Here is a 17,924-nt window from a genome sequence, read left to right as displayed (position 1 = left end):
CCAACGTTGTAGAAAATGACCAAATTAATGCCTCAGGAAAACTGTACCCACCAAGCGTTCTTTTTTATTGCGGTAACAATTATACGTACACTCCAAGCGCATTTCTGCCGTCAGCGTCGCCGTGAAGTTCCGTATAAAGTCCAAGGGCGATAAATTCGTCGTCGCGTGCTGTATACTGTATGTGCGAGTGAAAGCGTGCGATGGTGAGCTGGCGATTGCGGCTCAATCTCGAGCCCGAAAGGAAGGAAGCGCATCGTCTTGAGTCACGCGCAAGGCGCCGGGGTATGGCAAGAGGGGCGCGTCCTTCTATAGGCAGCCCGTGCGCCCGCGGGGGCCGCTGTATCTTGAAAGCTATCTTCGACTGGGACAAGGTCCCACGTGGGTTGGGTGGCGGGGGAGGAGGGGCGTTCTGCTCGGGCGGTGCAGTCGGCCGCGAGCGCCCGCCCGGGCCGCTGTGCTTGAGCTCAGCCATCTTCGACGTGTACAGAGTCCGCCGCGCACTGTATTTTCGCTTAGTTCGCGTTGATACGGCGGGCAGCACGAACGTTAATTCACTCGCTGCTGCTGCTGCACTTACTCACTCCAGCGTTTTGACAGCGAATTTCCGCGGTCATAGAGTGAGATGTGTTCATATTTGCTTGTGCACACGTAAACCATGCTTGTTAACTTTGTTAGTATGCCTATGTTTACAACTTTATGCGGCCGATAAAACTACTAACCCTACTTAGTATAGCTGTCCACTAATTTGCTATCGCAGTCGATGCTTCGCCTTTCGGGCGAAACTGCGCTTTTTTATATTTTTACTTCTTACTTTTTTTTCCTTTTTTTCCAACTGGCTCTGAAGGAACAATTTAAGGGAGAAAACGGTCACGGCGATACAGCTTATTTCCTGCTTCGAGGGAAATGCTGTGATTACTGAGAAAGTAACTACACTCACTGCCTTCACCACCGTGCAGCGTTATCAAACCTGGAACTGGCGCCAACCACTCTGGAGCCGAACGAGCGTGCGGGCACTTTGTAGCCTTGCGACAAGTGGAAATTTTTACGTCGCCAATATTACGTGCATCTATTTTTCACTCTGCAGACATAGGCAGTTCTTGATTGATTGTAGCCAGCCGGTCTGAGAAGTGGCTAACCTCCCTGTCTTTCCGTCTATTCATGCTTCCTACTTCAATGATTGTAACAGTTCTTGCCGCTAAGTTTTGACTGACGTTTAATATATTTCTGCCTTTCCGTGCACAGAATACGTTTTGCGGTATCTAATTTTTTAGTGAATAACAGAAAAAATAAGTATGAGCTTCACGGCCCTAGCTAACGTGCAGTACCGAGCAATAGTCTGGAGACTAGAAGTGTCACGAGGATAAACATTTTGGAGCCGTGGCCTGGAGCCTTGGTCACTAAATAAATAAATAAATAAATAAATAAATAAATAAATAAATAAATAAATAAATAAATAAATAAATAAATAAATCCTGAATTATCTAGTATACACTAGAAACTTGCTCAGTAGGAAATTAGGTAGTTCAGCCCACGTCCACGGTGTTCAGTCTATGCAATACACTGACAGAATTCAACATTTTACGACTGTGCAATAATATATATAATGTTTGAACGAAGTCGTGGTCTTTAACACTTGCTCTCGAGGGCACCTAATGCTACTTATGTAGGATTGGCCAGTGGGCGTCGCGGCCAACGCTTCATTCGGCCGTGATAGCCAACTGATCGGCAAGTCTTCTCTCAAATCTTAGCACATCTCCTTACTTAGTCTTTTATGTCCACGAATGTCAAAACACACGAGATTACTTAAACTGAAAGAAAATAAAATGTGCGACACAGCCTGAGAAGTAAGGTTGTCTTCTTAGAGAGAAAATGAAAATTTTAAGAGTCTGCAAGGACACGAACAATTTAGACTTACCAGTTCACGTAAGGAAAGAATGCCGTCCGTAAGAATGTGCCAGTGTTCCACAATGGGTACCGTTCTGGAGACGGAAAAATTAAAGACACAGTTCCTTCTAGCGACCGACAGGACTTACTTTGTATCATTCCGACGCACTTACGCACATTGTAATCTTTCATTGCAAGAAAAACTCCTCGACTCTGAGAAATTTTTTCAAGAATTGATTTGCTGATCTCACAGTTAAAGTGCCGCTTGGCAATTAAATGCTTTCAGAGAGTGATTATAGCGAAGAAAATACGGTATAGGAGACGCTGCGCTATTACATTGTTCTGAAATTCGAAGCGCTTGGCGAGTTCTCCGCACGATTAGCGGTGGCGGAATTCCGCTACCCATAATGCTGAACGGTTTTAGCGAGAGGCAGTAAGAGTTGAAAGATGAAGGAACTGCCAGATGGACGCTTCAGCGCCGGGAAATTTCGGCAAAACCGGTGATAAGGACGGCACCAAATGGAGACGGAACTAACTTAAGACCAAGCTGTAAATTGATTCGGCGGACAAGCGTAGTTTCGTACGGCGACCAGCAGAGCTTCTTATCTGTGTTTATACATCCGGTGCGAGACGCCCGACGGAGAAGGCGCTATCGGTTGGCCGTGGTTTGCCGAGACTGGGCTATGTGGGAGAAAACGTGTCCAAAGACATCGCGACTGGACCACTACCCTCGCAGGACTGCCCAGGACAAAGAGAAAGACAAAACGTCGAGCGCGCTTCTTATATATATTCTTCCCCCTTCTCTAGCAAACGCTGTATTTTCCACATAAAGCGTGCTTTTCTTTTTCGTTCTAATTTTTCCTTCACTCTGCAGTTCGCAAGAACACGGAATACAATGAGAAAGCCGTATTAAAGCGAACGCTTTTTAAGCATCGATCGACTTCGGCAGTACGGAAAAAAATATTGAGGTGGCAGAGAAGTTTGCAAGCACAATAATACTACTGTTCTGTACTTGTAAAAGGTTCCCAACTCTCAGCTCGCTGTGGTAGTTGTTAACAACCTAGAGCAGCACAGTGGGAAAAAGAAGTTAGAGCAGTCGAGTGCTAACTTGTGAACACAGGTCGAATTTCAAACAAAGCAGCAGGAATGTATCGCAGAAGAAAGGAAAGATAACTAAAACAGTAAAGTATAGATCATCAAAGTGAATGAAATATTATTAGCTGTGTAAAAAAGAAGGCACCTTAGATTACAAAAATATAACCCTCGATGGCAGGCATCTATACCAAACCATGAAAGCTTAAATTTGCTACCTTAACACTCTGTGGCCTCGTTTAGGGAATATAACAATGGCCAATACATAAATTTGTAAGTGTTTGTTCGATGGCCATGTGTTCGAATGATTGCTCGTCGATATTACATTGCTACAGCTGTTGCTATTTAGCGCATTGTGAACTATTGTCGAGTTTCACGCCTTCACAATGCTTGTACGCTGTTTTTTTTAGCCACAAGCACGCATGAGATCAGATCCAAACCTTAATTTTCACATGCACACGCGAGGCTCAGCGTTAGACGGACATGGCAGTTATGCAACCGCTAAGACCATCTCCATCCTGCTTTATTACATTGTCGTTAGGCCGATTCTTATAACTTGACATGCACTGTTCAGAAAACCAGATCACACGTGAAAAAAGGAGCAAGGGTTAAGTTTTAGCTTCATTCTTACCCCTTCCTTCTTAGGTAACGTAGGGAAGGCGTTAATACGATGATAAGCTTGGCAAACGTATTTTGATTCCAACTTAGCGATCACGCAGAGCCCGGGCTCGCTTTCGAGGTATGCGTACGAAGTGCCTCAAAAAAATGGCAACACATAGTTTTGGATGAGAAGAGAGGCGAAGAGAAGAGAAGAAAGAAAGAATGAATGTTGTGGCCACGCATTCTTGATCGTGCGCGGGATGCACTTTACCATAGCGATCATGGCCGTAACAAATGCGGCAAACACCGTGCGTGTATGCCATGTTTTCTGGTTCACGTGCATGCGTACATATATGAGTGGGTGGGTGTGCGTGCTGACGTTTCTTTTTGCCTTTCATGTGCCCACCGTCACTCATGATTTCTGCTTAGAGTGACTGTGTACGAATACTGAAACGTAAAAAGGAACAGATTAAGAGAGACAATGAAAAAAAGAAAGGCCGTACAACCTGCTCTATTCTTTTCTTGCCTGCCATTTTGTGTGCTCGCGCACGGTCGGGTGCTACGGCTATCCACACAGGAACACAAAAGCCCGGAGGAATGAAGAGCATGGGGGAAATGCAAAATAACGCGAACATGGAGAGACCACCGAGGTCTTCCGCGTAGCACCCGCGCGATTCGTGTGTTTTGCGGAGAACGGAATGCATTTCTGGGTCGCGCTGACTGTGGAAAAAGTAAATAAATAAATAAAAAATAAATAAATAAACGAATGAAAGAAAATGAATTGCCGATTACACGTAATGCATTTTTAGAAGAAGACACGCGAAAACTCAAGTTTCAGAATTTCAGAAACGCTATGTGACTTCTCAAAGTTTTGCCGGGCTTATTTCGGCTTCCCGTTCTTCGAGCGAATATCAAGCAAAAATATCTTTTTTTTTTCTATTCGAAGTCAGGAGTTGCACGGCAGTTGAGAACGTGATCGTGAGAATGGCGTGAAAAAAAGGAGACAGAACACATTACGAGAAGACAAAAGGCATGACTTTGTTTTTCCGCGAGCAGTTACGTATTCCATGGCACGCAAAGCATCATAAACATTGTTATGCAAAACAAGTTTAGCTCTTTGCATTTTCGGGCTGTTCGCGACGACACTGAAATTAGGAAACTGAATATTCTGCAGGGTGCCCTTTGGCAAATTCCCAGTTATCTCACGTTTTGTGGCACGCCGTATTATACTTAAATAATAGATTGTGCACATAGAACAGACATTGTGTTCTGAGTGTAAATAAGGCCCGAAAGTTGAAACTGTGGCAACATTAAGGGCGTTTGTTTAAATTTCATTACAGTTTAAAAGATAAAGTAGCCTCTTACAGAAGAATACCGCTTATAGGGGGGTTGCTGTAGATGTCCACCTCCAATAATGCCGGCGATTCCGAGAAACCGTTGTTGAAGAAACCAGAGTGAAGGAACATGCCAAGTGAACGCTATTCTACTAAGCGCTATTTGAAAGTTCTAGCTGAGCGTTTGCAATCCTATCTTCTCAGACCGGTGCAGTCTAAAAACTGGCGCACAGCCGTTCGGCTGCAACGTCAGTGAGTGTAAGAGCAACGCTCATGTCTGCAGGGAAAGGCCCTCGATACGCTGTCGAGCTCACTGAGCAGAGCGTGACATTGCGTCAACGTGGCACCTCTCTCGGTTGGCAGTCGAGATGACAACACGCAGAACGCACCGCACGCACTTGTGAAAAATACGAAATCCTCGCACTTCTGTGCAGTAAATTAGAGCTTGAATTGGGAGTGGAGTGGAGTGTAAGTGATGCTCAGATAGAGCAGCCTATTTATCCTTCGCATTTTTCTGTTCGCCTATGTTCTTGGCCAACCTGTCCCGATATTTTATGCAAATAGCGGTCGACTGATAAGATAATTGCAATGAGGGTACAGCGACGACGAATCCGGGAGGATTCATCTAGAATACGATGCGAACCCTGCCGCTTTTTTGCTGACCGTGGCTGCTTGGTGCTGCAACTATTGAAAGAAAGATCATTGCAAGAAACTGCGATAGGAAATTTGTGAGTCACAATGACGACACAGTACCACCAGGACAACATAAGAGCTGCAGTTTTGCCGAATAGCTCGCGCGCTTTTTTTTCTTCAATATGTTTAAATAGCTCTCACATAAGACATCACTCACACAACGAATTGGCGTATATGTGTAGCCCCATCTGTACTACCTCTACAGATTTGCCCGTTTGCGGCTCTGTTCTCTACGAAATTACACAGTGAGACAACAAACATTACACAAATTTTTTCAGTGCAATAAATGTATGCCTTCAGACGCATAATTCATTCATTAAAACGAATGTTCCTATGCTTCCTTTCTCAGAGTTTGGCGCATATGCTCGGTCGGCTTCTTGCTGAGTGAGGCCGTCCTGGAGATGAAGTGAAACATTAAACTGTGCTCATCCCGGAGTTGGCGCGGGGAGAAGTGGGTCACTCCCGGAGACAGTGGACAGTGGTCGCGTGGTTCGCATATTTGTCGCGTGGTGGATGTTTCCGTGTCTTCATGACGCACTGGGCAGGTATGTGAATTCTATGCTGAAAAACATGTCGCAGAAGACGAACATCTTTATAGTATTTAATTAACTACTTCACCAAATTTCCCAAGCTTCACATAGCTTCCAAAATGAGCGGTGAACCAGTATTCTTTTTTTACATACTAAAAAGTTGGAACGATAAGTTCTATCAAGCACCCCAATATCTTTTCACAAAGAGGAGTAGGAGGAGGAGGGGAAGGATAAGGAGACGAAGAAGAAGAAGAAGACCCATGCCCTTATTGCCAGCCTGCAAAGTGTGCTTTTTTGCAGATATACTTATACTGCGGCAAAGCCACAAGACGAAGTCAGATAGGCCGATTGTGTTGCACTGTCGCAATCGACTTCTCAGATATTTTCGCCTGTACTTAGGCACCTTCACACAACATTTCCCAGCAAAAAAATTTGACAACGAATGTCATCATCATCATCATCAGCCTAGTTACGCCCACTGCAGGGCAAAGGCCTCTCCCATACTTCTCCAACTACCCCGGTCATGTACTAATTGTGGCCATGTTGTCCCTGCAAACGTCTTAATGTCATCTGCCCACCTAACTTTCTGCCGCCCCCTGCTACGCTTCCCTTCTCTTGGAATCCAGTCCGTAGCTCTTAGTGACCATCGGTTATCTTCCCTCCTCATTACATGTCCGGCCCATGCCCATTTCTTTTTCTTGATTTCAACTAAGATGTCGTTTACCCGCGTTTGTTGCCTCACCCAATCTGCTCTTTTCTTATCCCTTAATGTTACACCCATCATTCTTCTTTCCATAGCTCGTTGCGTCGTTCTCAATTTCAGCAGAACCCTTTTCGTAAGCCTCCAGGTTTCTGCCCCATATGTGAGTACTGGTAACACACAGCTGTTGTACACTTTCCTTTTGAGGGATAGTGGCAACCTACTGTTCATGATTTGAGAATGCCTGCCAAACGCACCCCAACCCATTCTTATTCTTCTGGTTATTTCAGTCTCATGATCCGGATCCGTGGTCACTACCTGCCCTAAGTAGATGTATTCCCTTACCACTTCCAGTGTTTCGCTACCTATCGTAAACTGCTGTTCTCTTCCGAGACTGTTAAACAGTACTTTAGTTTTCTGCAGATTAATTTTCAGACCCACCCTTCTGCTTTGCCTCTCCAGGTCAGTGAGCATGCATTGCAATTGGTCTCCTGAGTTACTAAGCAAGGCAATATCATCAGCGAATCGCAAGTTGCTAAGGTATTCTCCATCAACCTTTATCCCCAATTCTTCCCACTCCAGGCCTCTGAATACCTCCTGTAAACATGCTGTGAATAGCATTGGAGATTTCGTATCTCCCTGTCTGACGCCTTTCTTTATAGGGATTTTGTTGCTTTCTTTGTGGAGGACTACGGTGGCTGTGGAGCCGCTATAGATATCTTCCAGTATTTTAACATATGGCTCATCTACACCCTGATTCCGTAATGCCTCCATGACTGCTGAGGTTTCGACTGAATCAAACGCTTTCTCGTAATCAATGAAAGCTATATATAAGGGTTGGTTATATTCTGCACATTTCTCTATCACTTGATTGATAGTGTGAATATGGTCTATTGTTGAGTAGCCTTTACGGAATCCTGCCTGGTCCTTTGGTTGACAGAAGTCTAAGGTGTTCCTGATTCTATTTGCGATTACCTTAGTAAATACTTTGTAGGCAACGGACAGTAAGCTGATCGGTCTATAATTTTTCAAGTCTTTGGCGTCCCCTTTCTTATGGATTAGGATTATGTTAGCGTTTTTCCAAGATTCCGGTACGCTCGAGGTTATGAGGCATTGCGTATACAGGGTGGCCAGTTTCTCTAGAACAATCTGACCACCATCCTTCAACAAATCTGCTGTTACCTGATCTTCCCCAGCTGCCTTCCCCCTTCGCATAGCGCCTAAGGCTTTCTTTACTTCTTCTGGCGTTACCTGTGGGATTTCGAATTCCTCTAGGCTATTCTCTCTTCCACTATCGTCGTGGGTGCCACTGGTACTGTATAAATCTATATAGAACTCCTCAGCCACTTGAACTATCTCGTCCATATTAGTAACGATATTGCCGGCTTTGTCTCTTAACGCACACATCTGATTCTTGCCTATTCCTAGTTTATTCTTCACTGTTTTTAGGCTTCCTCCGTTCCTGAGAGCCTGTTCAATTCTATCCATATTATAGTTCCTGATGTCCGCTGTCTTACGCTTGTTGATTAACTTAGAAAGTTCTGCCAGTTCTATTCTAGCTGTAGGATTAGAGGCTTTCATACATTGGCGTTTCTTGATCAGATCTTTCGTCTCCTGCGATAGCTTACTGGTTTCCTGTCTAACGGCGTTACCACCGACTTCTATTGCGCACTCCTTAATGATGCCCATGAGATTGTCGTTCATTGCTTCAACACTAAGGTCCTCTTCCTGAGTTAAAGCCGAATACCTGTTCTGTAGTTTGATCCGGAATTCCTCTAGTTTCCCTCTTACCGCTAACTCATTGATTGGCTTCTTGTGTACCAGTTTCTTTCGTTCCCTCCTCAAGTCTAGGCTAATTCGAGTTCTTACCATCCTGTGGTCACTGCAGCGTGGTCACTGTGGTCACTGCAACCCTGGCATCTTGAATGATGCCAGGGTTCGCGCAGAGTATGAAGTCGATTTCATTTCTAGTCTCACCATTCGGGCTCCTCCACGTCCACTTTCGGCTAACCCGCTTGCGGAAAAAGGTATTCATTATCCGCATATTATTCTGTTCTGCAAACTCTACTAATAATTCTCCTCTGCTATTCCTAGAGCCTATGCCATATTCCCCCACTGACTTGTCTCCAGCCTGCTTCTTGCCTACCCTGGCATTGAAGTCGCCCATCAGTATAGTGTATTTTGTTTTGACTTTACCCATCGCCGATTCTACGTCTTCATAAAAGCTTTCGACTTCCTGGTCATCATGACTAGATGTAGGAGCGTAGACCTGTACAACCTTCATTTTGTACCTCTTATTAAGTTTCACAACAAGACATGCCACCCTCTCGTTAATGCTATAGAATTCCTGTATGTTACCAGCTATTTCCTTATTAATCAGGAATCCGACTCCTAGTTCTCGTCTTTCCGCTAAGCCCCGGTAATACAGTACATGCCCGCTTTTTAGCACTGTATATGCTTCTTTTGTCCTCCTAACCTCACTCAGCCCTATTATATCCCATTTACTACCCTCTAATTCCTCCAATAACACTGCTAGACTCGCCTCACTAGATAGCGTTCTAACGTTAAACGTTGCCAGGTTCAGATTCCAATGGCGGCCTGTCCGGAGCCAGGTATTCTTAGCACCCTCTGCAGCGTCACAGATCTGACCGCCGCCGTGGTCAGTTGCTTCGCGGCTGCTGGGGACTGAGGGCCGGGGTTCGATTGTTGTATTCATATAGGAGGTTGTGGCCAAGTACTGCACCAGGGTGGCCAATCCTGCTCTGGTGAGAGAGTGCGTTACCGGTTCTGGTCACCGGGATCAGGCCGCACTCCAGGCCTGTTTGTGCAATTTTCTCAACACACGGTTTTTTTTTTTTTGTATTTTCCGGTGGAGAATAGCGCGGCACAGGGATTTGAATCACGGTCCTCTTGCACTGGAGACGGATACTCTACCGTCCTCGTAGGAGTTAAATTAAAAATTAATTTATGGGGTTTTACGTGACAAAACCACTTTCTGATTATGCACGCCGTAGTGGAGGACTCCGAAAATTTCGACCACCTGGGGCTCCTCAACGTGCACCCAATTCTAAGTAGACGGGTGTTTTCGCATTTCGCCCCCATCGAAATGCGGCCGCCGTGGTCGGGGTCCGATCCCGCGACCTCGTGCTCAGCAGTCCAACACCATAACCACTGAGCAACCACGGCGGGTCCCGCAGGAGTTGTACGCCTCATTTAACCTACAGTGGTGCCCTACTTGGTCAGTCAAGGTGGACCAATCTGAGCTCGGTTATACCGCATGGATGGCACTCGGCTAGAGAACCTGGTATTTGTGACCTGCACATGTGAGTGTGAGGCCATACATATTTGAAGATATATATCTTTCTTTTTTTTTTTTTTAGGAGGGTTCCCGTACAGTGATAAAATAAAGGAAAAGACATTAAAAGAAAGAAAAAAAAAGAAAGAAAAAGGGGCGGAAAAAAAAAAAGGAACATAACAGGTGATTTGAACTCGTGACCCTTCGATGTTGCCCGGAAAGATAGCTCAGTCGGTTGGTTCGTCAGGCCCCAGGCTAATTTCAAGCGCCACAGCTCCTGCTCCGAGCCTCACACTTACGTGGAAAGAGACTCATGTTGTCCGCGATAGTCGGGCAACATGGTTGGAAGGCATACTTTCTAGGAAAAATGGCCGCTCGAGGAGAAGAGCGAACTCGAGCGGCTTTAGAGGCTAGGAAAACTGCCTTAAAATATTTGGACTTGAGGGAAAGCTTCGTTAACAAACTATAACACGGCAATCAGCACTCGAATACGACGAGAGAAATTACTGAGACGTGGAAAATTCCCTTGAAAAATAATCTGGTTTGCTAGACAAATGCTTGTATGTATTGAAAAGATGAGGGGTGAAATATGCGCTCACGGAGAGGGCATCGCCAGCACGAGACTTCCACAAGGCACCTTACAGAGATGTGGAGAGCTTCGCGGCCGGAACGAAGCCTCCCTTCTCCGCCGGCCAAGAGGGGGAAACGCGCTTTCCGATCGCTCAAGGTTGCGCGGACAAAGCATAACTCTAGCGTCTAGGAAAAGCTTAACCAGGTGCGATGGCGGCACGCATAGCGTGGGAAGCTAGCCGCCAGAATAACTATACCAAGGACTGCTGCTGATGAGGGCGAAATACCTTCGTGTAATTATAATAACCCTAATAGGACTACCTTAGAAAAAAGAAAAAAAAAAGGAAACGGCCCAGAGGGCTATACTACGAGAGCTATGACTGATAGTTTTCTATATATATATATATATATATATATATATATATATATATATATATATGTATATATATATATATATATGGGATCGCATGCGCGCGCTGTTTCTTTGTCTCTGCGTGTAGTACAGTTAAGAGAGCCAGTTTAAGGGCGGAGAAGAAGAAAGAAAAGAAAAGCAAAAACTGCAGCGCCGTGGTTTTAAAGCGCACCCGTGGTAGAGAAACGGAATGCGATATAAGCGTGCGTAGCCATGATACGCACACGACAAACTGCCTTAAAATATTTAGACTTGAGGGAAAGCTCCGGTAACAAACGATAGCACAGCAATCAGCACTCGAATATAATTATAACCCTAATACTAATTGTAAATATTCATCTCATCTATGGGATCTAATGCGCGCGCTGTTGCTTTGTTCTGTGCGTAGTAGTTAAGAGAGTCAGTTTAAGGGCGGAGAAGAAGGGAGGGAAGGAAAGTCTCTGAAGCAAAATTACAGCGCCGTGGTTTTAAAGCGCATCCCGTGGTAGAGAAACGGAAGGCGATATAAGCGTGCGTGGCCATGATACGCACACGACAAACTGCCTTAAAATATTTAGACTTGAGGGAAAGCTTCGTTAGCAAACGATAGCACGGCAATCAGCACTCGAATATAATTATAACTCTAATAATAATTGTAAATATTCATCTCATCTATGGGATCTAATGCGCGCGCTGTTGCTTTGTCTCTGCGTGTAGACATCTCTGTAAGGTGCCTTGTGGATGTCTCGTGCTGGCGATGCCCTCTCGGTGAGCGCATATTTCACCCCTCATCTTTTCAATACATACAAGCATTTGTCTAGCAAACCAGATTATTTTTCAAGGGAATTTTCCACGTCTCAGTAATTTCTCTCGTCGTATTCGAGTGCTGATTGCCGTGTTATAGTTTGTTAACGAAGCTTTCCCTCAAGTCTAAATATTTTAAGGCAGTTTTCCTAGCCTCTAAAGCCGCTCGAGTTCGCTCTTCTCCTCGAGCGGCCATTTTTCCTAGAAAGTATGCCTTCCAACTACTCCGCCCTTAAACTGGCTCTCTCAACTACTACACGCAGAGACAAAGCAACAGCGCGCGCATTAGATCCCATAGATGAGATCAATATTTACAATTATTATTAGAGTTATAATTATATTCGAGTGCTGATTGCCGTGCTATCGTTTGCTAACGAAGCTTTCCCTCAAGTCTAAATATTTTAAGGCAGTTTGTCGTGTGCGTATCATGGCCACGCACGCTTATATCGCCTTCCGTTTCTCTACCACGGGATGCGCTTTAAAACCACGGCGCTGTAATTTTGCTTCAGAGACTTTCCTTCCCTCCCTTCTTCTCCGCCCTTAAACTGGCTCTCTTAACTACTACGCACAGAACAAAGCAACAGCGCGCGCATTAGATCCCATAGATGAGATGAATATTTACAATTAGTATTAGGGTTATAATTATATTCGAGTGCTGATTGCTGTGCTATCGTTTGTTACCGAAGCTTTCCCTCAAGTCTAAATATTTTAAGGCAGTTTGTCGTGTGCGTATCATGGCTACGCACGCTTATATCGCATTCCGTTTCTCTACCACGGGTGCGCTTTAAAACCACGGCGCTGCAGTTTTTGCTTTTCTTTTCTTTCTTCTTCTCCGCCCTTAAACTGGCTCTCTTAACTGTACTACACACAGAGACAAAGAAACAGCGCGCGCATGCGATCCCATATATATATATATATATATATATATATATATATATATATATATATATATATATATATATAGAAAACTATCAGTCATAGCTCTCGTAGTATAGCCCTCTGGGCCGTTTCCTTTTTTTTTTTTTTCGAAAGTAGTCCTATTAGGGTTATTATAATTACACGAAGGTATTTCGCCCTCATCAGCAGCAGTCCTTGGTATAGTTATTCTGGCGGCTAGCTTCCCACGCTATGCGTGCCGCCATCGCACCTGGTAAAGCTTTTCCTAGACGCTAGAGTTATGCTTTGTCCGCGCAACCTTGAGCGATCGGAAAGCGCGTTTCCCCCTCTTGGCCGGCGGAGAAGGGAGGCTTCGTTCCGGCCGCGAAACTCTCCACATCTCTGTAAGGTGCCTTGTGGATGTCTCGTGCTGGCGATGCCCTCTCGGTGAGCGCATATTTCACCCCTCATCTTTTCAATACATACAAGCATTTGTCTAGCAAACCAGATTATTTTTCAAGGGAATTTTCCACGTCTCAGTAATTTCTCTCGTCGTATTCGAGTGCTGATTGCCGTGTTATAGTTTGTTAACCAAGCTTTCCCTCAAGTCTAAATATTTTAAGGCAGTTTTCCTAGCCTCTAAAGCCGCTCGAGTTCGCTCTTCTCCTCGAGCGGCCATTTTTCCTAGAAAGTATGCCTTCCAACTACTCCGCCCTTAAACTGGCTCTCTCAACAACGAATGTATCTGCTTAATATTCGGAATGCGTACATAACTTGGTCAAAAGAAAAATTGCGTTGTCACTCAAGGGAATCCTTCACTACACCGGAAAGCTGTGTCCCCTGCAGCTCCAAGCCATGGAGCGAGCCGAAGAGGTCGCCGTCACGCATAGCCTGGCGGCCATCTGGCCTTCCTGACGAGCTCATGAATTACCTCCCCACTCTGACGAATAAAATTGTCGCTCCCTCTCTCTTCCCTGACGACGGCGTCGACAACCTCACTGGGGAGGAGGGGCTATGCGAACATACTTGGTGCCCTATTTTGTTCAAAATTCTACGCTCACTTTATTTTGACGTTTGCATGAAAGCCATGAGGGTTGTGTTTAGATCGATGGCTGAAAAAAACTGGTAAGACGTTCCACTGCAAAATAGATGCACACTAATATTGGTTGTAAACCGCGGAAAAACCACAAACCCTTCAGTGGGGCCAGAGACTTGAAGTTGGCTTAGCGATTTAGCAGAATATTGAGTAAATTTGATTTTCTGATCGTTTAGTTAATTCAAGGCAACGAATTACTGTAAAAGCTAAGTTATTGCACTGTGAATTAGCGCAACAGTACTTCCAATAAAAGCAGAAGAATGTGGAAGCCAGGTTGCTTAGCCCCTCTGCAAAAGCACGGGTGCATTGATGCCTCCAAACATAAAAGGTATACGTGCTGGCGTCGCAGGATCATACAAATGAATGTGATTGACAATCATCAAATGTTCATAGCAGTGCTGCTTGAACCTGGTTCTGCACGAAGTCAAGTAACCCAGCGCAATTTCGCTTGCGTTCAGGAAAATTACCTTCTCAGAAGCAACACAGTTGTTTTCGAGACGGCAAACCGACCATAAATTCTGCACCAGGTTCTCTCGGGCAAACAACGCTGCTTTGTTCTTGTTGCTGATGCCGTTCATCTTGTACCCGAGTGAAACTCATTATTTTAATACATAATGGTTGGCTACGCTGCGAACGTTGCTTGCTATGTATGTAAATAAATAACATATGAAATACGAGAACGGCATTAAATGAGATTGCTTCGACGTCCGCTCGAATGAATAATTCACCGCCCATACGTTGAACGAAACAAGAAGCGCGACCATTCCAAGTTTCAAAAAGAAGTAATAAAAATGAATAAATAAAACACATTGCAAGAGCAAGCGATCACACTCATCCGGAGCGCGTGTTCCCAACGCCATCCAGGCAGAGCAGAAATTGCCTCCAGGTAATCGAAGGATAAAGTCAATGATACAAGTCGTGTTCCAAACGTAAGCTCAAAAAGGTGCAAGCACAGCTTGCACGTTTACTTTTCCTTTCCTAATAAAAAAAAGTCTAAAAAAGACAATTCCAATCCCACTGGAAACGCACGCTTATAAACGTCTGTGAGGCTTATAAGGCTTCCACGTGCTCAACTCTGCTATCCCCGTGCGCAGGAAGAACGTAAGTGTCTGCTTTAACATCAAATGCCGTTCTTCCTCTGTACACGTTGATACACTGAATAAAGATCTTCGGTAGTATTTGTAACAGTGGTAGTAACATAACCCCAAGAATGTAGCAAATCTAAGAAGACTTACTTTCGAAATGTTTCATGCGTGACCGATTGCGTTTCCGAAAAATAAGAAAAATTCACTTATATATAGCGATTAACTGTTTCACCTGATAAATTAGCATCTGCCCCTAATGAAAGCATTGACATGCCCAAAATGTCGAATACAGGACCTATATGACGTTACCAACTATGCCTTTCACTCAATTATATCCATTTCTTCTCATTCGCTACTTACGATCACCAAATCCCGCTGGAAACTTTTGCGAGAAAAAAGAAATTGGACAGAACCGAAGCGTTATCCCTGTCTTTTTTTCTCACTCGCAAATAATTTTCTTTTTTTTTGTTTCTATTTTTTACGTCGAATATCATCGGTCAGAGGGAGACAACGTGATGATTGGTTGCTTTGACTTATTTTCGGCTACCTGCTGTAATTAAACACGACACCTAGATTCCAATGCGAAGTAACGTCTTTAAATACAAACCAAAGTAGAAGATGATTGCTTGATCGGTTGATCAATGGCACATATAGAATTGCAAGTAGGCCATTCCTAACATGAGCGTGGGCTTTGTACGTCGATAAAAATGTTAAACTGAATGACGCCTGGTAAAGTCAATGTAGAATAGTCGCTTGAGCTATCACTGGCGTCATAGGCGGCGTCTGGCCTGAGACTGGCTCTAAATTAGGAGAACACTCGAAAGATGGACTTCGCGAAAATACTGCGACGTCCATGACGTCACCGTGACGTCATGGAAACGAAATAAAAAATATATATATATATATATATATATCATCCTTAAGCAGTAGCTATTAAGCAGCAATTCTTTAAGCAGTAGCTATTTAAACATCTGAAGCGAACAAAATTGACGCATGATATTCCTCTGTAAGATATATGACTAATTTGTGAGTATAATACTTTTGTAGAGCACTGGTATACAATGTGACAATTTGAAATAAACTGAAAGTTAAATATCAGACTAGAGGATCGGTTAGATTCCCTAGCAGGTGCAGTTTAAAAAACAGTGATGTCTATTTTCGATGCATAATTACAGATTTAACAACTTCGGGCCTAAACTTTTGTTGTACTTACAAATTTACGCCAATTTTTGTCATCCCTACGAGGCTCTAAATCAAATTTTTGCTTAGACTTTCTCTGTAGAATTTGCCTTCCTGTCTTAAATGCAACAAACTTTGTTTGAACCGGTTCAGCGGTTGCGCAAAGATACAGTTCCTGCTTTTCACGTGTATTTTAATAGAGAAATTATAGTTAGCCTTGGGGTAAAACATTTTTTAAGAGAAGATATAAAAATGCGCGCACAGGACCTGCATTTCGTACGGTATCTTTTATTTTTTTTATTTTTATCGCTCTCGCCATCACCGCATGCACAGACGCAGCGGTTGTATCCACCGATTCTCAGGCCGCCTGTAGAAAAACTTCTCGAGGGGCCGCATCTCGGCCGATGCACTCAAGATGCTGAACCGACGAAGTACTCTGCTCCCGTATACCTTCGTAACGTACCCGGAGACTGGAGGGGAACGAAGCGGCTCCCGCCACTGCCCACGAGCACGTCGGCCGGGCTCGCTTCGCCCCACACCCTCTCCGGCCCGCGGCAGAAGCGGAAACCGCACCCACCAGCTATTCGGCGATATTACAACACTACAGGCTCGAGCGCCGGGTCCACGCTCCACCGCACCCATAACTCGGCAGAGAAGAAAGCATGATCATCAGACGCCTACAAAGTAACACGTACATTCACGGAACGATAACGCACCGCCTCTATATCCGACGCTCCACGGCTACCTCTGCCTGCCCTGCAACGTACTAGACACCCTGGCACACTTGCTCCTGGAATGCCCGTGGCAGGAAGGCAGCGAAATGCAGCCAGAAACGGATACGAAACGAGCACAAGCAAACGAAGACCACCTATTCGAAACGTGGGAAGCCAAGCTCACCCTCGGGGACCTGGAAGACCAACGACAACTCGTCGCCAGGGCCAAGAGAACAGTCGAAGCCAGAAGGTTCCTGGACTTAGGAGCCTTGCCACCTCACGATATACCGGGTTTCGCTTGGGACACTGTTTCGATCAATAAACGTCTCTTTCTCTCTCCATGCACCATTCACCATTAAATTGCACTAAACCGTCCTATACCGCTATTGCTAGAATCGTCCCTTAGCGTCGCAGATATTAAAAAATGAAGAAAATGTAATGAAAGAATTCTTATAATACACGGCCCCAGTTGCTCTTTAAACTTGTGAGTCTTGAAATGAAGATTAATTTCTATTCACCGCGGCCGCCGTACCCCTTAGGATGATTGCCATGCCAGGTAATATTATATTTTAATATGTTAATCTGTACAATTTCCCAGTTTGGTGATGCACATAGGTAAGACCACCGAAATGAGACGTAAAGTATTGTTCTTAAGCTCTCCCTATACTTCCTCTTTTTCTTTCACTCACGCAATAATCATAGAAAAAGTCAGTCAAATTACTATTACGCTGGGTTTAACACCGTCTCGTAAAGTATACCCTCGTAATTTCAGACGCATTACATTCCGATAATGTACACGGGCTTCTGGACGTAAAATGAACCCGTCGGTCACGGTAGTCAGCGCGAGAGCAGATCCATACAGCGCACAGTGACGTGTTGCCTGTGGTTAAGTAAACGTCACCACAGCACGGAAAAGTTAAAAGCGACGAAATTATTGGTTTCTTGTGTATGTACGGGCCGTAGCTGAAATGTTCTCCACATTATAACTCTATACGGGCAGACCAGCAAAGTAGGCCTCTAATGAATATTTCAAGCATGTTTTTTCTTTACTCACTCAAATTTACTTTCTTCCTTCCGAGCAA

At 44.5% G+C, this 17,924-nt stretch overlaps 1 protein-coding gene and 1 long non-coding RNA gene across 2 annotated transcripts in view; one reads left to right on the top strand and one right to left on the bottom strand.

The window, feature by feature from the left end:
- Positions 1–17,924, top strand: part of LOC126535827 (uncharacterized) — a 297,493-nt gene that overhangs the window by 215,206 nt on the left and 64,363 nt on the right. The window lies entirely within an intron of this gene.
- Positions 1,940–17,924, bottom strand: part of LOC140217311 (uncharacterized) — a 198,295-nt gene continuing 182,310 nt past the window's right edge. The window contains exon 3 of the long non-coding RNA XR_011893801.1: positions 1,940–1,979. This is a non-coding gene — a long non-coding RNA (uncharacterized lncRNA). The remainder of the gene's footprint in view (positions 1,980–17,924) is intronic.

The sequence above is a fragment of the Dermacentor andersoni genome, chromosome 4 (genome assembly GCF_023375885.2).
Source record: "Dermacentor andersoni chromosome 4, qqDerAnde1_hic_scaffold, whole genome shotgun sequence".
Lineage (NCBI taxonomy): Eukaryota > Metazoa > Arthropoda > Arachnida > Ixodida > Ixodidae > Dermacentor > Dermacentor andersoni.
This window is presented reverse-complemented; position numbering and strand designations above follow the sequence as displayed.